Source organism: Girardinichthys multiradiatus, chromosome 8 (assembly GCF_021462225.1).
Source record: "Girardinichthys multiradiatus isolate DD_20200921_A chromosome 8, DD_fGirMul_XY1, whole genome shotgun sequence".
Lineage (NCBI taxonomy): Eukaryota > Metazoa > Chordata > Actinopteri > Cyprinodontiformes > Goodeidae > Girardinichthys > Girardinichthys multiradiatus.
Window position 1 is genome coordinate 42,247,317 of NC_061801.1, and position 11,941 is coordinate 42,259,257.

Here is an 11,941-nt window from a genome sequence, read left to right on the forward strand (position 1 = left end):
ACAGGTTCTACAAGCTTCTGGATCATGAGATGCACGTAGCTGAAAACCTGAATGTCGTTTAATTCTTTTGCTTCTAAAACAGAAGTTGTCGTCTTTGAACCAGAGTCTTTCAAAAAGAAACTGCTTGGTCAAAAAATTAACCTGGATGGCATTAAACTGACGTCTGGTCATAAAGTAAAAAACCTTGGTGTTAACTTTGACTAGGACATGTCATTTAAATCCCATATTAAACAGGTTTCTAGGATTTCCTTCTTTCACCTCCAGAACATTGCCAAAATTAGAAATATCCTGTCCAGGAGTGACGCTGAAAAACTAGTCCATGCATTTGTTACTTCAAGGCTGGACTATTGTAATTCTTTACTATCAGGATGTCCACAAAATGCAGTTAAAAGCCTTCAGCTGATTCAAAATGCTGCAGCAAGAGTTCTGATGAAAATTAAAAAGAGAGATCATATTTCTCCTATTTTAGCTTCCCTTCATTGGCTCCCTGTTAAATCCAGACTAGAATTTAAAATTCTCCTCCTCACATATAAAGCTCTTAATGATCTAGCTCCATCATACATCAGAGATCTGATTGGTCCATATGTTCCTAACAGAGCACTTTGTTCTCAGACTGCAGGTTTACTGGTGGTTCCTAGAGTCTCTAGAAGTAGAATGGGAGGCAGATCCTTTAGTTATCAGGCTCCTCTCCTGTGGAACCAGCTCCCAGTTTTAGTCCGTGAGGCAGACACCCTGTCTACTTTTAAGGCTAGGCTTAAAACTTTCCTTTTTGATAAAGCTTATAGTTAGAGTGGCTTAGTTTATCCTGAGCTATCTCTGTAGTTATGCTGCTATAGGCTTAGGCTGCTGGAGGACATAATGACCACTTTCACCCTCTCTTCTACATTCTCATACTACTCTCCAATTTTGCATTATTTGCTGTTATTTCAGCTTTTAACTTTGTTCTCTCTTTTCTCTTCCTAGAAGCTACACCTGGCCTGACTCTGTGTCTACCTGTGACACCTTTCTGGAGAAGGGAATTGTCCGAGCTTCTGCTGGCAACAACTTCATGTCTTTCTACAGCTGATCCACTTACGTATGAATTAATGTCTGACCATTTGGACATAACCAGGAAGGTCAATACTACGACCAATGGACTAATTCCTTAAAGATATTGGATAAAAAGTCGAACTCGTATCATCACTGCAGTTTTAACTTGCTCTGACTATTTACTTTGAGAAACCAGATAAAGTTCTCAGATATTTTACACATTTCCTAAGCCTTGGCTGGTTTGAGCGCTCCCCCACTGAATGATTTCATTGAACTAAGTCTGTTCCTCTGGACCGTCAGCTTCCTCTTAGGCGACTCATTCTTGGAAGAATGTACCTTCAGAAGGAAGGAGAACCTGCACTAACCTGAATGTGTTACTGCTGTTATATTTCTTTACTGAAGGGAGGTTCGGGGACTAAATGTTCATAATGTTTTGGGTTTCATTCAGCTTCAGAATCACATGAAAGTACAGTACTTAGAACTGGTTCTGACCTGATCACAGTTCTGATAGTTAAGGAAACATCTCTGTTGGTTTTCATGTAAAACCAAGAATCCACAAACTGGTGAATGATGTGATTAATGTCAGGTTTCTGACCTATGGTATCTGATCCTCAGTAATGATGAAGATCAACATGATGATTGTTGCTGCATGAAGCCTGATGACCTGAGGAACACCTCCTCCGTGCAACTTTAACTAATCATCTCAGACCTGCTCCGACGCAGCAGCAGTGTCTGTTAGCTCAGAGCTGCAACAGGTCTGTGAACGAGGAACTGAGATGATTCCCATAGCAGCCTGGTGGCAGTTGGAGCAGCTGTAACCCACTGTGGGAGACCATCTGTGGTTTACCTGTTGCTCAGGTGCCACACAGCTTCCTCAGCAGAACAAACATCCTGTGAGAGCCCACCAATAAACTCTGAACATTAAACAGCAGGGAGCATCATCGTCAGTCCTGAACCACAGCAGGGTTCCCTGTCAGTAAACACGGCTGGTTGGGAACGTTTCACGCTCTACTGGTTCTGTCTGCTGATAAACTGCAGCTTTCTGGTTTCTGTGACCCGTTCTGAGGTCCAAACCATCTATGTATCAGTTTTGCTTCTCCCCAACAATCATTACTTTAATGACTTAGCACCAATCCATGTCTGCAGGGAAAAAAGAGTTTAGGACCGCAGTCAGTGGTTTATTCAGAGGTTCTAGTTTATGAAGCAACTGAACAGAACAGTCCAGGTAGAACAGAAGAACATGTATTTTCCTGGCAGTTATTTTCTGACATATTGTGTGTAGGTCCATGCAGGGTTTGGTTCTTCAGGCACAACAACTGTAAAACTACAATGAAGCAGAGAGCAGAGGTCAGGATCTCTGAAAATACAAGTGAGGGATACCAAAGATCATTCAATCATGACATGATATTATACTCGGTCCTTCTGTCCATCTGTCTTCCCAAATGAGGACAACATGTTGCCTCCCCAGGAAGGGGTCCAGGAGATCCACCTCAGCTGGATCCTTGTGATCCGGAGAAGCAGGGACTCCACTAAACTCAGCTCTCTGTTATCCAGCAGACCAGTACAGGCACTGTCCCAGCTTCCCGTACCATTCTACTCCCAGTGAACAGTAAGACCTTGAGATGCTGACTGGTCCACTTGGGGACATTGTATATGGACTGAAAATTAGACCCGAGGACCGGGTCTGGGGGCCACTGAAGGCTCATTAAGTAGATTTAGTTTGTTTCTCTCACACCCGCCTCTCAGGTACGGATCTCCTGCTGCGGTTTAGTCTAATCCTGAGACTTCTTCTGTTCTTCACTCTTTTATTTGACTCAGATTCTGTGTTTGACTTCTTGTATACTTCATAAAACACACACACATTTTATTCCCTCTAGAAACACATGATTAATGTGGGATCAACACAGCTTTAGTGGAACTTTTCAGGACATCAGAACATCATTGTAAATGAATTCATTCCTACTTCTATCATCATGCTGCCATGACCATGCACAATAACTGGACTGCAGCTGAGTGAAAAAACGTCCAAAGCACTGGAGGACCATCAGAAACTCTGCAGAACTGCTGATTCAGGACTCTGGATCACAGGAAGGAACACTGAAGTCATGAGAAGCTGGATCTGGAGTGTGTGTTAATCTTAACTGATGTGGGTGCAGTGTGTGTGTCATTCCAGCAGGGGTCGCTGTATTTGATTTCTCTGTCTGATTAGTGATTTATTATGGCGGTGCAGAAACAGCAGGTTTCTTGGGGTCACCTCCAGCCTGCCGGTGTCCCTGCGTCCTCCTGAAGTAAAATCTGCAGATCTTACAGGAACATCTGCTCACTGGTTGCTGGTAGTGGAGCTGCTTATTGTTGTCAGAGGATGGAGCTGAATTCTGAGTCAACGAAGAGGATGTGGTGACGAGTCATTTCTCAACAAGTCTAACCCTGCTTGCACGATGTGCATCACCTTTCTTCAGAAATTCAGCAGCATGTTAGAAGCTGCAGGCAGCCTGATGAAGACGAGGAGGAGGAGGAGCAGCAGGAAGCTCTAAGGAGCAACATTCATGTGGCTGCTGTAGCCTCAGCTTCAAAGACTTGCTCAGTTTGGTGTGGCTTCACTCATATTCAGCATCAGGAGATTTTACACTGTGGTTTCATGCATGGGTGTAGGTGCAAAGACAGAAATAGACTTCATCTCTGTACGTATAGATGTTCATATACGAGTGTGAGAGGGACATCCTGCAGGCTCAGCCAGCTTCTATACGGCCTCCTAAACTTCCTTAGGCCTGCAGCTCGCTGGGCCTCAGCTGCTGCAGGATGGAGGGGAGGAAGCCTGCAGACGGTTTCTCCTCCGCTCAGCTCAGACAGCAGTAAATCTTCACTTTATAGGGAAATAAGTTGTTTTAATAGGGCTTTTCTAACACTATAATAACTATAACTACTTGGATAAAAAGGCTGTTTTCTTTATGTCATCTCATGGAGATTTCATGTTTTTCCTCATGAAAACACATTTATGTAAGAACTTTGTTCATCATTTACACCTCGGGCCACAGTGTTTTATTACTGCAGCAATCTGATCATTCCTGCTGGTTTAACTTCAGCTTTGGGTAGTTTTTATCATTCTTTTATTTATCTGGAACAAACTAAATTATGGTGAATTAATAAAGCAGAAATGTTTGTGGTCAGACCAAGCTAATCTGAGTTGTCCCATGGTCAGACCTTCTGGATCACCATAACAGTGACCTGTCTTTGGGATCACCTCCCAGTGTCCATCAGAAAGGGAGAAATTGAAACCAAAGAGATTTTTAGTTTTAGAAAGAGAAACGTGAAACTTCCCCAGCCTCACAGAGGACTTGGATTTAACGCTTTATTGAAATGTTTTGGATGTTCTTCTGCAGCTGAGGATTTATGGGTTGCTGCATCACTTTTTATCTGAGCTCTGGCTGCAAACTGCTGATGTCTCCTCTCGCTGTGTCCTCATGTTGTGCTTGAAGGGGTGGAGTCATGCTGTGCTGTCTCTTTAAGAGGACAGGTGATCTATCTGACCTTCCTGAAGAAGGTCTGCGTGCTAAAATGTCTTGGAGATCATCGGTCTTCAGGATCGGGCCACAGGCTTGACAGCATCTGATTGAAAGGTGTTTTATAGGCAGATCTGAGAATGTTCCTGGTGATTTCACTCTGACCCAGTCACACATATCTTCATTAATTAGATGTTTCTCCACCTTTAACGTTGAACTGAAAGCTGTTTAGTTAAATTTGTCCCAAAGGCTTCAACAAATGTGATCAATGTGTTTCCTGCTTCCCTGTCATCAGTGTTCCTCATGTTGTCTTTATACATCTAACAGTCTGAGACGTTCTCTCCATCGCTGCTCCTTGAACGATTTAGAAGAACATCTTCTCTGTGAACAGGTGGCTCATCAGATTCCCATCAGAGCCTGAGAGGGAGGCAACCAAAGACATGAAACCACAGCTGAAGATGTTTTCGATGCTGAGCTGAGATAGGAACCTCAGCCGTGTGGTTTGGCGGGGGCGGAGGTGAGCTTCTCTTCCCAGAGAAGCTGCAGCAGAAGCAGCTGAGTCCCATCCAAACACTGGGTTTAGTTCAATGGAGAAATAACCTCCTAGAACCTCATTATCCTTCCTGATCTACAGAGGAAAGGACACATGGCTCACAGGTTCCACTGGAATGGTTTTCCTCCTCTGGTTCCAGGATTTTCTCCACTTGGTCTCCTGAACACTGAGAGCAGCACGGTAACCACAGCAACCACCCACACAGGCGCTCGAGAGCTCGTCGCCCCGCCAACCTTCAGCTCACAGCCTGATTCCTCCCACTGACGCACTTCAGCTAGAGCCACACAGAACAAACTGCGATCATGCTCTGCAGAACCCACAGGGTTCTACAACAGCCTGGGACTAAACTACCCTTCCTGACCCGTTTCTATGGAGATCTGATATGCTTTTTTCCCAGAACTCGGCACAGATTTTAATTAGTTGTGTTAAACATGTCGACCAAACACAGTAAATACAGTAAACTCCCCCAATCAGGAAACCGTTACAGTATTTTTCTTTCTCCATGTTTATTCCTGGCTGCTGGTTGTGGTGTACGGTTGGTGCTGCAGGGAGAACACTCTGCTGACTCGGACTTGGTTGAACAGGAGCATCCTTTTTTCAACCAGGCCTGCATCAAAAGGCACACATGGATGGATCGGACCTGGAGGGATTTCAGAGTGGATTGTAGAAAATCTGCACTCATCTTTGAACAGAGATGTCCAGACATAGACACAAGTCCTCAGCATATGGCTCTAGTCTGGAAACAGTCTCCTTCTTCAGGCATCTAGACCGTCTCCAGGTGTTAGCAGACACTATTAGGAAACGTTTAAATAAAAAACTTAACATGTTTTACAGTTGCGTCTGTTTTTCAACCCTGATTCGGCAGACCGTGATCACACTCACAGTATTTCTGTGGTTTAAAACTTTTTTTATATTTGTTTTTCTATATAATTTATAGGTGTTTATGGGGAACTAAATATTCCCCATAAACAAAAATAAGGTCTAGCAACTGTGAAATATTCAGTATCAAACTAAATATACCACATTGTGATATGCAATGTTCCTGCAGTTTTTACAATGAATTTCTGCCAACTTTAGTTGCTATAAATTCCCCATTTTGCTGAAATGGGTCCCATAAGAACAGGTTCTGCTGTTTTCTTTTTGTTCTCGTGTGGCTGACTGTGCATGGGCCCAAACAATGTATCTGAAGCCCCAGCTGGTTCAATAGTTTACCAGAACCCAGTATCAAGCATCCGTGATGCTAATAATAACCCTATCCCATATGGGGCCCATTTATAGCTTATCTGTAACCCGGTTCAAATGCAGGCCAGGCGGTTCCTGTGAGGTGATGTTGCTGCCAGGCAGGTGACACATGACCTGACCTCCTTCTGGAGACAGCTGGAGGTTTCCAGCTTATTCAGGTTAAACAGCCATTATTAAATAATATTGACTTTTTTTCTGTCTTTAGATAATAAAACCTGATGGGTTGAGCAAAGAAAGTAGTTTGGTCCAGAACAAATGATAATGAATCAGAAATAAACTCTTTTAATGTTTCATTATTATAGATGCTCAGAACATCCAGCACTGTTGTGACTTTAGATGGACCTAATTGACCTTCTGTTCCACAGACTGTTCTCTTCAGGTCCTCCAGATGCTTTGACTATGATAAACATTTTATTTGGACACGTGTGAAGGTATCTTCTCTCTTGTTAGGTTGAAACTTAGTCAACTTTATCTTCTCCACTGCTAAGGACATTTCAGAGCTTTCTGAGACCTTGGTGTCTCCTTCCAGGTTCTGGTATCTGGTTCTTCATCATTTATTTTGAAACTGGACTCTTCTCTGAAAGTTAAAGAATGTCCTTAGCTTAGGTGTTTTCAGGCATCAAGACCAGGTGGACCTCCTTCCTTCTGGTGAGATGAAGACTCCAGTCAAACTTTCATCAGTTTCACACCCTGATGAAGACCACAAGCCAAAAAATGCTGGTCTACTACTAAAGTTGCTTTCAAGTCCTTCAAGTGTTGCTGGATTCTTCACATCACCAGCTCTTTGACCCTCTCCATCCACCTTGGAAGTCGGTGAAGTTGTGCCAGAAACATTTGGACCTTTTTCCTTCCAACCGTCTCCAATAGTTTAGTTAATTAAGAACTAAATTAAGAGGGAAAACCTTGAGGTTCTTTTTCAGCCAGAGAAACAATAAAATGAGACCTTTAATCTGCTGAAGATGATCAGAACGTTCCTTTCTTCTCCCTCAGGATTCCCTTTGTTCCTCGTCACTGAATACAAGATGAAACAATCGGTTTCCATCCAGAGGATTAGGATTGGGATCTTACTTTTTCATAGCATAAATCTCTCATTCCTTTCCTGAAGTCTTCGGTTTAGGTTCCCTGACAGACAGAAATTGGTGTGATTTTTCAGAAGCAGATTAAAGGATCTTCATGACTTTTTTAGAGCTTCTGCTTTAACTGAAGTTGAACGACGAATCAGACTCACAGCAAATTCATCTAATAAAGATCTGATTCAAGAACATTTTTCCTTGAAATGTTTTCGTTTCTTTTAGAATCAAAGTTCTCAACATTTACATAACAGCAGCTCAGCACATTTATGTGGACATGGAGAGCGACATGGTGAAGACGACTCGTTGAAGATCAAAACGAGCATCAGACTGGAGAAGAAAGGAGATTAAGGTGACTATGAACTTTATAACCACAGTGGACCCATCTTCTGAAGGCTGCTTCCAGCAGGATAATGTTAAATTCAATTCAGTTTATTTATATAGCACCAATTCACAACACATGTCGTCTCAAGGTTCTTCACAACAGTCAGGTTCATACATTCCAGTTAATCCCAACCATCAAACAGTCAGATTCAGTTATTTATTCAAATTGGATAAAAAGTTTTTCTATCTAAGGAAACCCAGCAGATTGCATCCAGTCAGTGACTTGCAGCATTCACTCCTCCTGGATGAGCATGTAGAGACAGTGGACAGTCACTGGTGTTGACTTTGCAGCAATCCCTCATACTGAGCATGCATGTAGCGACAGTGGAGAGGAAAAACTCCCTTTTAACAGGAAGAAACCTCCAGCAGAACCAGAACCAGGCTCAGTGTGAGCGGCCATCTGACACGACCGACTGGAGGTTTGACAGAACAGAGCAGAGACACAAAGAGAACAAAGAAGCACTGATCCAGGAGTACTTTCTATGGGAAGGAAAAGTAAATGTTAATGGATGTAGCTCCTTTAGTCGTTTCATCTAGAAAGAAAGAACAGATAAACTCTGAGCCAGTTTTCAAGGTTAGAGTCTGAAAGAGAGCACATAGAGTTAGTTACAGTAGAAGCTCAGTCAGTAGCCATGTCTAGGAGAGAGAAAGGGTTAAACACTGAAAGACAGGGTCATGTGGATCATCTGTAGAAGGTGAGCATTAAGTTGTTGCCAGCAGAACCTTGGACGATGCCCCTCTCCAGAAAGGTGTCACAGGTAGACACAGAGTCAGGCCAGGTGTAGCTTCTAGGAAGAGAAAAGAGAGATCAAAGTTAAAAGCTGAAATAACAGCAAATAATGCAAAATTGGAGAGTAGTATGAGAATGTAGCGAAGAGGGTGAAAGTGGTCATTATATCCTCCAGCAGCCTAAGCCTATAGCAGCATAACTACACAGATAGTTTCAGTTCAGATTATTTAGTTAAACGGTGCTTATTTACAACAATGTCGTCTCAAGGAACCCCACAAAGGGTCCCACTGATGGTCATTGTTATACTAAAAACCACAATGATTGGGATACCTCTCTCTGTCAGACTGATTATAACCATTGGAAAAGAGAAGGGGTCATACAGGTAGCAGAAATGGAGGGTGTGTTTGCACCTCAACCATAACTGAGCCGGTTTAGGCTAAACCTGACTCCCCCTTACTCCAACCAACAGGGAGGGAAGAAGGCGGAGGTAAAAAATAAGGAAGATAGCTCAGGATAAACTAAGCCACTCTAACTATAAGCTTTATCAAAAAGGAAAGTTTTAAGCCTAGTCTTAAAAGTAGACAGGGTGTCTGCCTCACGGACTAAAACTGGGAGCTGGTTCCACAGGAGAGGAGCCTGATAACTAAAGGATCTGCCTCCCATTCTACTTCTAGAGACTCTAGGAACCACCAGTAAACCTGCAGTCTGAGAACAAAGTGCTCTGTTAGGAACATATGGACCAATCAGATCTCTGATGTATGATGGAGCTAGATCATTAAGGGCTTTATATGTGAGGAGGAGAATTTTAAATTCTATTCTGGATTTAACAGGAAGCCAATGAAGGGAAGCTAAAATAGGAGAAATATGATCTCTCTTTTTAATTTTCATCAGAACTCTTGCTGCAGCATTTTGAATCAACTGAAGGTTTTCAACTGTATTTTGTGGACATCCTGATAGTAAAGAATTACAATAGTCCAGCCTTGAAGTAACAAATGCATGGACTAGTTTTTCAGCATCACTCCTGGACAGGATATTTCTAATTTTGGCAATGTTCTGGAGGTGAAAGAAGGAAATCCTAGAAACCTGTTTAATATGGGATTTAAATGACATGTCCTAGTCAAAGTTAACACCAAGGTTTTTTACTTTATTACCGGAGGTCAATTTAATGCCATCCAGGTTAAGTGATTGACTAAGCAGTTTCTTTTTTAAAGACTCCGGTCCAAAGACGACAACTTCTGTCTGAATTTAGAAGCAGAAAATTTAAAGTCATCCAAGTTTTTATATCTTCAAGACATGCTTGTAGTCTATCTAACTGGTTGGGCTCATCAGGATTTATGGATAAGTAAAGCTGAGTATCATCAGTGTAACAGTGAAATTTTATCCTATGCTGCCTGATAATTTGACCTATTGGAAGCATATATATAGTAAAGAGAATTGGCCCAAGTACTGAACCCTGTGGTACTCCACAATTAACCCTGGAGTTTAAAGATGATTTATCATTTACATGAACAAACTGGAATCTGCCAGACAGATAAGATTTAAACCAGCCTAGCGCTGTTCCCCTGATCCCTACAGCATATTCCAGCCTTTCTAATAGAATATTATGGTCGACTGGATCAAATGTAGCACTGAGATCTAACAGAACCAGAACAGACACAAGTCCATTATCTGAGGCCATAAGAATATCATTAGTGACTTTCAGCAGAGCTGTTTCAGTGCTATGATGAGCTCTGAAACCTGACTGAAACTCTTCAAACAGGTCATTGCTGTATAAATGTTCACACATTTGATTAGCAACTATTTTCTCAAGAATTTTAGATAAGAATGGAAGATTGGATATAGGTCTGTAATTTATTGTCATCTCGATCAAGTGAAGGTTTCTTAAGTAAAGGTTTAATTACAGCTAACTTAAAAGCCTGTGGTTCTGATCCATTTACTAAAGATAGATTAATCATATCTAAAATGGGGCTGGTAATCAGAGGGAACACTTCCTTAAATAATTTGGTTGGGATTGGGTCTAACATACAAGTTGAAGGTTTAGATGAAGCTCATATTTCTGATAACTCAGGAAGCTCCACAGGATCAGAACAGTCCAAACACAGATCAGGTTCTGCAGTTATTTCCAATGTTGTCTCACTTGCTGAGGATGAAGTAATCATCTTCAGGAGTATGTCAAAGATTTTATTTTTAATAGAATCAATGTTCCATGTCAAAAATCTTGGATCATCTCAAACTGGTTTCTGAAACATGGCAAAGAGTTTACTGGTCTTCCCTGGTGTCCAACAGAACAGCTTTGGGATGTGGTGGAACAGACTATTCTTGTCATGGATGTTCAGCCCACAACTCTGAAGCAACTGTGAGATGTTACCATGTCAATATGGAGCAAAACCTCAGAAGTATGTTCCCACACATTGCTGAATCTATTCCAAGGAGGACTAAGGCAGTTCTGAAAGATGAAGAAGTACCGACTCGGATCCAGCAAGGCGTACCTAATGCAGTGGCTGATGAGGGTATGCAACACAACATGCACATATTGTGTCAGTTCTACCAATTTTTAATTGCAGTTATGTGTTTCTGGACTTTTGATCATCTGATGGTTTCCCCCATGGTTGCAGTAACCCCCACATCAGAAGCTCTTCATGCTTTCAGAAACTTTCCTGCTGTCTCTCACTGTCTTTGTGTCCATTTTGACCACAGACTGGACCTGTAGAACTGGCATTTTAAACATGACCTTCAGTAAAGTGAACGCTGTGGATTTCCTCTTGTGCATCTTCTGATGAGCTGAAGCCCTCACAAAACATCATTCAGCATGAAACTCTGTTCTCCTCTACTTTTGGTCTACTAGCCGTTCCAGCACAAAGCTGCTGTGGCACCGTTTTTCTCCCAGCATGCCCTGCTGCACACCATGAAACACACCATGAGGGTTTGTGCGCTGAGACAGAGGCTGAGCGAAGGAAACAGCGCTAACCACGCTGAGGCCGCAGGCTGGCGTGAAACAACATGCAGAGAGGAGAGAGGCTGATGGGGGAAAACAGAAACATAAATGTTCTCCTCACAAACCCAGAAGGACAGAACCAAACTGAAGATGAAACTTCAGGCTTCAAGTAAGAAGAAGCAGAGGTTGAAACTGATGGCTTTATCGGCAGGTGTTTGGTGGTCATGTGACCATGCTGCAGGTGTCAGACGTCCTGTTTTTGCTGGCTGACATGTTATGTTTGTGGCTGGTTGTAAATAAGATCAGTGTGTACATGCTGGCCTCATTTAAAAAAACAAACCAGATCACTTGAGTAGACAGGAAGTGGTTTGTAGGTTAGGTTAGACTCAGAGCCGGTTCCTGCTCTCACAGACTCAACATGGTTCTGCTCACAGATCGTTGTAGAAGATAACGTTTATTTTTAAAGAACAGTGTGGTCTCATTTATTTATCGCATCAT